The 13303-nt window shown below is 41.6% G+C and overlaps 1 protein-coding gene across 3 annotated transcripts in view; it reads right to left on the bottom strand.

Annotated features, from left to right (window-relative positions):
- The window catches only part of LOC142761628 (uncharacterized), a 93513-nt gene that overhangs the window by 60266 nt on the left and 19944 nt on the right, over positions 1-13303 (bottom strand). The gene's annotated exons all lie outside the window — the stretch shown is intronic.

The raw sequence follows: 13303 nt of genomic DNA, 5'->3' as shown, positions 1-13303 counted from the left end.
TGCCCAGGCAGTGCTACACAAGACACCGCCAACAGCGAATCCATCACAACCTTGGCCCTAGCTGGGTAGTACAAAGAGGACTGTTCTCAAGCGAATGTGCATAGGCCTTGATAAAACATCCTCTTTCGTGGGTGTCGAGGCAAGCTTTTGTCAAAATCAAAGACCTGAAAAAAGCTTCTTCCGCCAATACACACTTCAGAAAAGTAGGCAGATCATTAAAGCAAGCTGCAGCCCATGGGTACAGGGCAAAATGAGTTTCAGTTATATCGCCTTGCTGCAACTCGCAACTACAACTGAGGATTGCATGACCTATAGTTGGAGGAAGGCCCCCTCACATGCGTTCTGTACTGTCTAAATGTTAAATGTGGGTATAGTATCAAAGTGAGGAAGTACATATACAATCAATTCACTTTGCTATGTATCTTGTGATCAGCAATACAAACATCACACAGTGAGTATTCAAAGGCCTCTGCTACTTGACCGCTGAGCTACAGTGACGGTCAGCCCTCTGTCCACGTGGGAGCCCAATGCCACCTGTTAACATTGGGGAGAGTGTGGAACACTTTTCACCTGTTTTGGCATCACATGGTTTGTGATTCTATCATAAGATGGCAACTGGCAATGATCCCTGGCCTACCATCTCAAGGCAGAGCAAGACCCTCGCTACGTGAGGGTTTCATTTAGCCGTCGAATATGATCTGCCCTTTAATGGTTCAGCAATTGATCGTATACCATTCTATAAGTTAGCACTATTGCCCCTTTTTGACATTCTATGCAGCGGTATTACTAAAGCAAGTCACAAACAGTTTTATGACATACATTCTTTATTGCCAAAAAGCCCCCACTTCTACGTCACACTGATGTGCAATGCAGTGAAAGTGAGGAAAGGGCAGACTTCCTACTACCTTGTGGTTGCTCAAATGGACAATTATTTTTTTTCTTAAAATAAAAATTACTCTCATGAAACTTTCTGCATGCGTTACCAAGAAAGCATGCCATGCAACAATATATAAGTCATATTTTTCCTTGGACTACTAGATTACGAAAATTAAGCCGCAATATGAGTCAAAGTGCTATTTATCCCCACTTTGTCACAATATTTTAGCCGTATTCTTGCTTTATTTGCTCCCACAGTATTGTAATTGTTTAATGTAGTAACTTTTAAAGCAGAAATATAGATATATTACTGAAAAAATGTGCTTTTTACAAAAAAACGCTAAACATGTAGGGAAACAGAAGTAAAGTAAAACGAAAAGGAATATACTGTCGAAGTCATGAATGTGTAGCGCCTTGAGATTAAGGAAAAAATTGATTTGCAGTAATTTCTGAAACCAGTAATATTATATGAAATATTTAGCACAACACAGTTTCACTTGAGTGGCCAAAGTTTAAAGTGACTTTTAGGCAAAACAAAATTTTTTTTCACAATATAATGCCTAAACTACTTCTCATATTCACATATATCTGCATGTTTTTTTTTTTTTAACATACCTACTAGAGATGGTCGAAAAGTGATTAGGTACACTTGATATACCCTTAGAAATATCTTATGTACAAAAAGAGGGAGACAGAAAAGTATTTTTGCAGATCCGCGCTTTCTATGCATTGAGAAATGACAGGCCAGCGTACAAAAACATGTTTATTTTTTCCTTTCCAGCAAGATGGCCTGCATTTATAAGGCACATAGTATATATACAGGGTATTTCAAGAAATATGGCCAGTATTTTTTTTAATTAGGAAAAGGCCTTATTTGCTCGCTGTCGTCACAGATGCTTTTTTTGTAGCAACAGGCATCTTGGGAGGGTCGAAGACATCATTTAGAATGGTGATTAGGAAAGTTCATTTGATTAACTTTTTTAAATTAGCAGAGGCTGCTACTTTATGCAGTGGCTGACAATGATGAAGGAATATGCATGAAGTGGGTATGGGCCATAATTAATAGGTGATCAAAAACAAGTTTTCTAATGGGCTGGAGCATTGGGTGACCCACCCGTTATGCAATTCGCATTCTGAGCTAATTTTGGCAGCTAATTTTAAAAAACTGGCCTCTAGTAGTTATTAAAAAGTAATAAAGTTCTCCTTAATTTTGTGGCGAAACTGAAACTAAAGTACAGATGAGCACAACAAGCAGACGACCACAATGACGTCACTGTTTAAAACAGAGATTGCAGAAGTGCAGTTCTTGATTGATCAGTGAACTGGTAGCGCGGGAAGAACACAGACATGAAGCAGAGGCGGCACATAGCACGAGCGCTCGTGCTGTGTGTCTCCTCTTTGCTTTGTGTCTGTGTTCTTCCCGCGCTACCGGTTCGCTGATCAATCATGAATTACCAACTAGCCCACCTTTCCTTCCTAGTGCAATTCTTCTCCGTTCATTCACGGATGTGCGTCATGCATGCTATTATTGCAAACTCAGCCCACACACCCACACAACAAAGCTGGTTAAGGGTTGCCATAACGGCACTCGCTCATTCTGGACATCCTTGAAAAAAATGGCAGTTGTGCTCTTTCGCATTTCGGTTTTGCAGCAGACTTGGGATGAGTTTCATTACTTTACAATTAGTATTAGAAGCTGCTTTTTGAAAATCTCGAAGCTGCAATAGGTTCCTTACATAAAGGACTTAAATTCTCCTATTTGTCTTAACTGCCTAACTCTGCTAATTGAAAAGTTAATTATATTAATTTGTCTAATTACTGTTCCAAATGATCACTTAAACCCTCTTCAGATGTCCGTTACTACGTAAAAAGCATTTGCGAAGACAGCAAGCAAATAGCGTCTTTTTCTGATTTTTTTAACAATGATGGACACATTTCTTGAAGCACTGTGTGTGTGTGTGTGTGTGTGTGTGTGTGTGTGTGTGTGTGTGTGTGTGTGTGTGTGCGCGCATATATATACACACATACACATACACACACACAAACACATGAAAGGTGGTACTTCAAAAAGATTTTGTTTGTTCAGTTAACCTTTTGGTCAGAACATGACCTTTATCAAGAGGTCAGGCTTTGACCAAAACGTTGACTAAAGAAATAACATTTTCTCAAAGTGCCACTTCTCTCATGCTTATACAGCAACCACTCGTTTGGCTATATTTAGGAGTCATTCAAAGCAAAGTATCCAAGACGTGGTGCTCGCACATCGCAGGTTTTACTGTGTACCTTGTGTGTTATAGATAAACATTTTTCCACAAAAAAAATTTTTTGATCGTGACGCCCTCTCAAGTTCATTCAGTCATGATAAACTGTGACTAATAGGAACATGCATGTGAAATCAATTATTGCTCGTTGTGCTATTTAAATGTTCAAAAATTTTTGTGTTGAACTGCCAGCTTGGTGTATACAAAGACAACAAAAATTTTCATAGTTTGCTATTTATATGTTCAGCTAACTCAAGCTCTCTCTAAGAAACCTTAACGCTAATAATATTCGAAAAAAATTGTATCTACTAACAAAATTGTTAAGGGCAACAATCTGGAAGCTTCCCCCTAAAATTGTGGAAGCAGAGAAACTATGTGATTTGTCGCAATGTTGATAGTACTTTTCGTACTGATGTTGTCCAAGTAAAAATCGTCATGATACAACGTAATAATCTCTTCATTGCTTAGTAATGAATAAAGTCCAATCAAATCACTTTTACAGGGAAATCTCTTATAAGATCAAAACAGGAGTCACGCGCGGTGCCGCAGCTGTCCGCCGCTGCCGGTGTCCGTAACCAGTATCGCAAGAGACAAGAAAAAAAAACTCAGTAAATAAAAAACACCAAAGACATAATGGGATTCTAGTCCGGGTCTGTTGCATGCCATCCCAGTATTCTACCACTGAGCTACGCCGGTGCTTGAATCTCATTTTAAAACTGGCCTTAGCAGGCTTGATGTTGGGAAAGTAATTGCATCAATATGAGTAATAAAGCATTTTAGAATAATAAAGGAACAACCAGGTGCCACAGAATGACAATTGCATAATGGGTGAGTCACCCAATGTTCCAGCCCATTAGAAAACTTGTTCTTGATCACATACTAATTGTGGTGCATACCCACTTCACGCATATTCCTTCATTATTGTCAGCCACTGCATAAAAACATTACATAAAATTTCCAACAAGTGTGTAGTGGGTACCACGATTCTCCGAAGCGTTATGTATAGGTACAGTGGCTAGAACAGGGGAAGTGTGAAGACCGCGCCGCCTGCGCTGACGCTCTCCACCGATGCCTCGATCGGCGCTGTCTAGGCGACGCTGGTTGTAGCTTACACGTAGCTCGCTCGGCAGCTCGCTGCAGTGAAGCTGCCATGTCAAGGCTGATTTGTGGCTGATATGGCTTTGTTTGTAGTGTAAATTTTATGTACCTATACTATATTGCAGGGCGTAAGCACATCATATATAAGTGAACTTCGCGGCAGATATTATCAAACATCATCACCGTATGGTGTGACCATACCCATAGCATCATAAGTGAAGCTTTACATCAGTCGCAAACATCGCGGCCAGCTAAGCTTTCCACTGCTAGCGATAGTTCCTTGGTGCTAAGAAATGTAACCGATTAACATTTTGGGGGATTGCCATTTCGCAAGGTTATAAGCAAGCTCAAGAAGCACAATATGCTACTGTGACATTAATATCAATTTCTTTTATATTGTAATACTTAACATTTTGCATGAGATAGTTTTTAAGGACTTAATTATTCTTGCGTATTCACAGTGGAAATATTTTTTTTATTAACAACGGCACAGAAAATCGGACAGCGTTTTACTTTTCTTACAAATTTTATTTGAAGTTGGGGGCATCATAGTAGGGAACAAAGCTAGCACACTAAAGTGTGATGCACATCACATCCTTCTTCGAAGCTTGAGGTGCTTTGATCTTTCTCTTGCAGAACTTCTCTGTTTGTTTAGAGATTTCGTGAAGAAGTGAAGCCGTGTGAGAACATAAAACTTGATTATGTTGCTCGTCAGATTTTGCTTGTGTGAGTCACACCCTACTTATGGTACAGTCTGCAATGAATTAAGAAGTTCAACTATAGTGTCCCTTTGGAGCTTATTATAACTGAACCACAATGTAAATGTGTCTTCCAGTGCCTCCACAAATGAAAATAGCTCAGGTGACGGGTACAAGAGCCCTCCAACATCACAGAATGCTTTGGATGACGCAAGGTCCTTATCTGCATTCTCAAGGAATGTGAGCTGCAGCTCAAAACAGTCCCGGCATTTCGTTGCCATAACTTTCCTCTGCGCCACATAGCCAGCCAAATAGTACACCAGTCTTGCGTCCCTGACTTGCACAGGATACACATGGTCAGAAAGGACAGTCGATGCCTGTAGTACACTTGAAGCTTCGTCCAGGTTTCCAGTGTCCAGTAAATTGTCGACATGGTTGGCCACTTTATCAGTTCCAACTAATGACGTAAGTGTGCCATCTGCACAGTTGCCCGTGTCTGGTGCTTTTACCAAATTGTAAAAGCTAAGGGAATTCGCGGCAGTAAGGAACTGGGTCGATGTGGGATGATCGTTGCATCCAAATAACTGACGAATTATCCCAAATAGCTTTTCGATTGGATCTTGGCTGAGGCGTGAAGTCAACAAATATTTGTACTGCACTTCCTTCGACAGGTATGTTAAAAGTTCCAAAGTGCCTTGCAGAGTTACTCTTAGACCTTCTGCAGTGCTAGCAGACAAAAAGCCTGCCCTCGTAGGTCCGGTGTAGGCTTCCCAACGGTCTAAGTATGCTAGAACACCCTGCAGTACTCTTTCCTGTTCAGAATTTTTTCTCAGTGCCGTTGAAGGCACTCTGGATGTCATCACAACAATTAGCTTTTCCATGAAGCGAACAAATTGTTTTGTCGCTTCTCTATATGAACATGACTTTGAGATTGCTTCTTTGTATAAGAAAAGCCTGCATGCAACCTCAAGGCTGAAGAGATGAAATGCATAATTAACTTTCATTTTTTCGAAGTTGTTGGGATTCAAGTGCAGTTCTGTAATCTTCGGCATAGCTTTCAATGTTGTCCAGGTCGTGAGCTATCCTGATTGGCCTAACATCAACATGCCCATCTGGTGTTTTATAGCCATTTTTGATGAAGCCGTTCCTGGTGCACTTTACTAAATGCGGAAAGTCAGACAGAAAGAAAAGCCGCCTCGTGACGTCAGTTGGATGATGTGCTGAAGGCTTGATAGCTGATGCCGAACCAGATATGCCAAATCGATGCCACATTGCACGGTTCCAAGATGCTCTATCCGATGTCACATAGTCTACCCTGAGGCCAGCATTCTCTGCCAGGATAACTGCTTCTAAAATGATTTTAGAAAGCAGTGCGGCTTTCACATTGCCTTTAGATGCAAATACACCCAAGATTTGAAGCCATGAACCTGACAAAGGTTGAAACATTATCACAAGACCATGATCACATGGAACACTTTTGTCAGCCTCGGGAGTGAAAGAACCAAGGTCTACAAATCTATCAACTTTTCCACTTCCCCGCTGAACACCAAAGTTTTCTGCAAGTTTAGTTTCGTCAACGATAGTCCACCATGACGTTCAAAGTCTCCCATATTAGCAGTCTTCTTAGAAATGCCCGAGAAGACACATTTATTAAAACCAAAGCACGTGTCGTACTTCTTCATGAATGCTCTGAGGCATGTACGACTGGGTAGCACAAGAATTTTCTTTTTACGCACATGCGCATAAAGTCGTGGGCTCTTCATGTGCATGATGACACACTCCAACATCCACTCCGGGTTGTAGCGCATGCCATTTCGGGACTTGCACCTTGCAGCTTCAAAACACTGCATAATAGCATTTTTCTGTTTGGATGGGAGCTTGTCTGTTTTGCTTGAAGAAATTGAAGAGCGCGCTTTCTTCAATTTCTTCATTCTCTAGTTTTAGCTGTGCAATGGTCTGGTCGAGAGTCTTCACCTTGTTTCCAAGGCGGCGTACTGTTTGAGCTTTAGCTTTAAGCTTTGTTGCATGGGTCAGTTTGCCTGCTGTTTTCTTTTTCTGGTATCTCTGATTGACAAGCAGCTTTCTCAAGTACTTCCAACTCATGCAGCGTCCTTCATCTTGACTTGAGGTACCTTTACACTTGTGATGGTAGAGCTTCCCATTCCAGACCTTCAAGTTCTTACCAGATGATGCAAAAGGAAACTCGCACAACAAGCTTGCCCCTGAACACACTGGCATGGCATCAACAGTCTCCAGAAGAGAAGCTGGTTCATGTGGCCCATTCATCGAAATCTTCACACCACACACAAATACTTCATGTGTTATGGCACTTCCACTAGCACAAAATTTAACAAGTTTCTCTGCGTGTAGAAGGCTCATGTCCGAGCGTGCACAAGCTGTAGGTGACATTTAGCGGTTCCTCATTGAATACGTGCCTTCTCCATCGATTTAAAGGAAATGGAACGTGCTTGTAGTCATAAACGGGCACAGCTGGAAGGTCGGGTGGCTCCGGCTCATCCTGCGGCTCCTCTTGCGGCTCCCGGTTGTCGTCCTTTCGACGTCTTTTCTGAGGAATCACAAGTGGTGGGTGTGATCTCTCCTTGGGGGTTTCTTTTTTGCGCCACACGTTTCGAGAGGTAGAAAGGAGCATTTGGAAAGATCGTTGGGACGGCATGCGGCAATAAAACAAGCCTAGCTCTGCCCAAACGCACTACCTCACCGTTAATAACGTGCTTGAAGTTGCGCGAGATGAACTGCTGATTGAAGTAGAGCTCGCAAACGGCAGCGTTCTTTTCCAAAGGCTTATTTGCTCTTGGTATATTACGCTGCCACTGCTGGAACAAATAGTCGTCTTTTAGGACTCCAAACAATTAAAGCTTCTGCTTGCACGATTTGTACCCAGTTGAGCATCTGGGCACAAAACAGTGGCTCTGACGTCTGCTCATGGCACACACTCCGCAAAAGACATAATGTAGACACGAGAAGGCTGTCCGAACAGCAAAGTCAGCATGGAAGAACAGCTTAAACAGGCAAAAGAATCACGTTTGATAGGCGAGTTACAGCGTTGAACGTGCGCAGCCTAAGAGCCTGACGTGTATACAACAGCGCGCGCGACCAAGCGGAAACATCGCAAAGCGGCGTCACTACCTCCCATTGCAGCCACTTGGCGGTGATCACACTTCTAGTATTCTAGCCACTGTAGTATAGGGAATGCTGGCCTCCTACACAAAAATTATGACTATTTATGGCATAGTGGGTATCCAGCAAGTGTGCTTGTAGCAATTACCCAAAGAGCGTTTAGAAAAAGCACAGAAAGACCGCTCCTCTAGCTTTTGCTATGACTGTGCTGTGCATTCATACAAGCCTGGCATTTTTTGTTGAGAGAAGAAAATTTTTGACGTTTGCCCCCAGATTGCACATTTGATTCCTTTGTGTCACCATTTTGCCACAAAGCACATGGTCGCCCTTGCAGCTGACATTTGATAAATGGCATATTTTCTGTTCTCACAATTTCTTAGGGAATGATTTTCTGCATGTTACAACCCCAAACATTTCTGTATTTAAATGCACTTTACATTGCTTAAGGAGAGTTTAAGCTACCTGAAAAAATCATAACATTGAAGAAGTTCGTTGTTTTTGAAAATACATTTTATTTATTACACACTGCAGACCCTTAGGTCCAAGCAGTTGGGCTGTTCAAGAGAACATAGATGATACAATAAGTGGCATAAAAATTGTTTGGGGTGGGTGTTTCATACACTCATAGTAAACACAAAGAGCGACATAGAAAATTATTTCGTAGTAACAGATGTACCGAACAAAAGAAAACTACAAATCCATACTTCATATGTTGTGTAATTCCCGTAAAAATAAATCCATAATAAATACAAAATAATAAACACAATAATTTTCACTGTTCAAGCCAAAAAAATAATAAATAAGAACAATAAAGACAGGCATACAAGAAAAAATAAAAGAAAAAACGCTGTAATAAAAGATTGGAAACCTGGACTTGCAAGACAAGGCTATTTGGAGTGAAGGAGAAATAGATGCTATGAGGACGCCTTAGTTATTTCGTTCGAATCTTAGACCGTACATGGAAAATTTAAGTACTTATAAGCATCTGTCCTGCAGAAATAAGGTGTTAGAGATTTGATGTGATGATGCCTTGTGGGTCTGGTTGATAACGATGTGAGGTATGGCGATGGGTAAATTGCAAGTTTGTGGTTCAGCAGAAAAGAAAGAAGGTCAATCCTTATCTGTTTTCGACGTGCACTAAGAAGGGAAATTCTACTGGCTTTCATTATATCAAAAGGACAGTCGACTCGTGAGAACTTGTTCAAAATGAACCTCTGTATTCTTCCACTGTATTCTTTCCAGGTTAGTTAGTTTGAATGTATGTTAGTTTGAGTTTATGTTAGTATGAGTGTATATTAGTTTGTTAGTGGATGTTAGTTTGAGCACGGCTGCTGGATGAAAAAGCACACGGTACGGCCTGCCGCAACGCACGGCCCTCTATGGGAGAGCGCATGTCAGCCGTAAGTTCAGTTGCGGCTGCTGCAGCCCGACAGGGCGAGGACGTGGGGGATGGGGAAATGAGTGATGCCGGCTACCTCGGGGGCAGCAGCCGCAGCAAATTAGCTGGTATTTAGAGTTGTTCTAATCAGTTTTTTTTTTTATCTCATTTGTCGCAGCGATGACATATCTCATATTTAGTAGACTACGAGGCGCTATCTAGTTAAAGCCAATTGATTTTTCCTGTGCGTGCCGAGCACCTGACATTTTTATTGTTTTTTTCCCCAGAACCAGCTTGTTGCTTTGAGGCTGAAAGAAAAATCCACAATGCATGTACCTGAATCACGTGGCCTACATTTCTGCTCTCCTTGTCTAACTCCGTAATAATGAGTTGCGATTCATCTCCCGAGTTACTTAGCAATGCAATGTCATCGGTGAAGTGCAGGTTACTAAGGTACTCTCCGTTACTCTTATGCCTAAATGTTCCCATTCTAGGCCTCTAAAAACCTCCTGTAAGCACGCGGTAAATAGCATTGGGGAGATTGTATCCCCCTGCCTTACACCCTTCTTGATTCGTATTCTGTTGCTTTGTTTATGAAGCACTATGGTGGCAGTTGATCCTCTGTAGATTTTTTCCAGAATATTTATATGTGCTTTGTCGACACCCTGATTCCACAGTATCTGCATGACTGCTGATATTTCTACTGAATCAAACGTCTTCTTGTAATCTATGAAGGCTATGTATAGTGGTTGGCTATATCCTGGGCATTTCTTTATTACCTGATTGATAGTATGAATGTGGTCGATTGTTGAGTAGCCTGTTCGAAATCCTGCTTGTTTCTTTGGTTGATTGAATTCTAATGTTTTCTTTACTTTGTTAGCAATTACCTTTGTAAATAGCTTGTATACTATGGAGAGCAAGCTGATCGGCCTGTAATTATTCAAGCCCTTGTCATCTCCTTTCTTATGTATTATTATGATGTTAGCATTCTTCCAAGATTCTAGTACTTTTTTCGTCGGGAGACACCTCATAAACAGGGTCGCTGGTGTTTCTAACACAATCTGTCCTCCATCTTTCAGCAGATCTGATGTTACCTGATCTTCACCAGCAGCTTTGCCTCTTTGGATGCTCTCCAAGGCTTTTCTGACTTCTATGATTACTGGTGGGGTGTAATCTGGGTTACTGCTAGTTCTTATATTAAGGTCGTGCTTGTGCTGGCTACTGTACGGATCTCTGTAAAACTCCTCCGCTGGTTTTACTATCTTTTCGACGTTGGTAGTTACTTTGCCTTCCTTGTTCCTTAGTGCATGCATCTGGTTTTTGCCTACCCTAGGTTCTCTCTTCATCTCTTCACTACTTTGACGCTTCTTCCGTTTTTCAGAGCGTGTTCAATTCTCTCCATGTTATGCCTCTATCGGATACCTTACACTTATTAACCAACTTCTAAAGCTCTACCAACTCTATTTTGTCTGTTGTACTTGAGGCTTTCATGCTTTGACACTTTTTAACGAGATTCTTTGTTTCCTGGGTCAGCTCGCCAGTGTCCTGTCTAACTACAGTACCTCCAACTTCCACTGCACACTCCGTAATGATACTTGTCAAATTCATTGTGTCAACTATAAGGCCATTTTCCTCGATGAGAGCAGGGTATCTGTTCTGCAGCGAGACTCTGAATTCCTGTACTTTACCTCTCAGTGCTAGCTCACTGATTGGCTTCTTGTATATCAGTTTTTGTCGACTCTTCTTCAAGTCTAGGCGAATTCGAGACCGTCACATTCTTTGGTCACTGTATTGTACCTTGCCAAGCACTTCTACATTTTGCGCGATGCCTGGGTGTGCACTAAGTATAAATGGAAACGTATATAACAGCTGCATCTTGCCAGTACTTAGCTAAGGAGCAGAAACCTTGAGACTTACAAAGAGGATGCAGCACAAATTGAGGACAATGTACCGAGCAATGGAAAGGAAAATGGTAGGTTTAACCTTAAGAGACAAGAAGAGAGCATAGTTAAATGGGGAGCGAACCGGGGTTGAGGATATCATAGTTGAAATCAAGAAAAGGAAATGGACATGGGCCGGGCATGTAGCACGTAGACAACATAACCGCTGGTCATTAAGGGTAACTAACTGGATCCCTAGAGAAGGCAAGCGGGTTAGGGGGAGACAGAAGGTTAGGTGGGCAGATGAGATTAAGAAGTTTGCGGGTACAAATTGGCAGCAGCAAGCACAGGACCGAGTTGACTGGCGGAGCATGCAGTGGACGTAGTCAGGCGGATGATATATATATACATATACACGACTGGGTCAAGTGATAACCACGTTTTTATCATGTTCACACATCGCAAAACCATGGATGATGTAGGGCAGTTGAGTACACGTGACGTGCCTTCGTTTGAGCGAGCACAGGTGCCAATTTGTTGACAATACATAGTAGAACAAATAAACAGTAATGGACGACAAAAACCGCATGACGGAGACTGCCAGAAGACAAGCGCGCTGGAGTGCTATCGGGATTCGCCCGTGCCCGTGGAGAATCTAACATGAAAAGACCGAATAGATGGTTTTATTGTCGATAGACACAGAAGCCAAAAGTTGGGCGCACTAGCTGAAGCAATTGTCAAGTCGTTTTATTATGCAAAACTGTAAAGAAGTAAAAAAACGTTAAGAATGCCAGGATCAGCCCTAAATGGAGAATAAATAAAATATTGTCACGCATCTTGTTCCGATTATGTGTTCAATGTTGAATTAGTTGCATTATCATAAGAAAGTCGAGACGGAAAGAGACAAAAACATTCAAAACACAGGAACACAAGCAGTTGTGCTCGCATTTTGCAGTATTTCATCGCTCTTTTCGTCTCGCAGTTTTAATACTATTAACTTGAGAACTGTTCCCTCAATCGCAGCATTGAAGTTACAGTCACTAAAATTTCAAAGAGGCTCAAGTTCACTGTTATGAAATCGCACACAAGCTAAGTATATTTCGTGGCTGTTGCATCTGATACTGCATTGTATGAATACTATAGACGTGTTTGGAGGAAGTGAGAAGTCTACCTTATTTTGTGTTAAAAGAACAGCGGCAACTGGAGTTGCTGAGGTTAAATATTCCAAATGTTATCAAATTTGAAGCAACGTTTTTTGAAGCGACAAACTCACAGTTACTATAATTAATTTAGATACACTATAAAAGTGTAGCTTTTCCAGATCTATTAGTTGTGATCTTGTAGGATCCGAGTAAAATGTGCTCACAATTCTAACTTTCGCGAAAACTTATCGGTGTGCAATGTTTCATATCGAGTAAGACAATACCGAAAATTTGCAAGGGCTGCAGGTATTTAAAAGCAAGGTCGGTAAGTACTTGGTGCGCACATGCCAGGCAGATATTCAAAGAAGATTTCGTGGGTCACACAAAGATGCACGCGCGCAATCGTAACTACCGCAAGCGTGCCGTGCATGTGATTCTATGAGCGCTCGCGAAAACTCCCCCTCTTGGTGGCGCCGCAGCAGTGGTTCAGGAACTAGGCCTGTCACGTCCGTTTTGGAGCACGTGGCAGGCTGTACCCGTGCGCTCTTTCATCCAGTGGCCGTGGTTTGAGCGTATGGGTCCCATACTGCACTGGCGTATTCTAATTTACATCTTATTAAAGAATAATAGGGCAGTGATTTAACATTATTTGGGGCATTATGAAGCTTATGTTTTAGAAAGCAGAGCTTTCTGTATGCAGAGGAGGAAATAATATTCAAAGTTTATTCCATGATAAGGAAGTGGTTATTGTAACACCCAAGTATATATAGCTATCGACTTGCCTAAGTGGCAAAGAACCAAGCCGGTAAATAAAAGGCAGGAGTGTTTTTTC

This window comes from Rhipicephalus microplus, chromosome 3 (genome assembly GCF_043290135.1).
Source record: "Rhipicephalus microplus isolate Deutch F79 chromosome 3, USDA_Rmic, whole genome shotgun sequence".
NCBI lineage: Eukaryota > Metazoa > Arthropoda > Arachnida > Ixodida > Ixodidae > Rhipicephalus > Rhipicephalus microplus.
The sequence above is the reverse complement of the archived record's forward strand: the minus strand, read 5'-3'. Positions and strand labels throughout refer to the sequence as shown.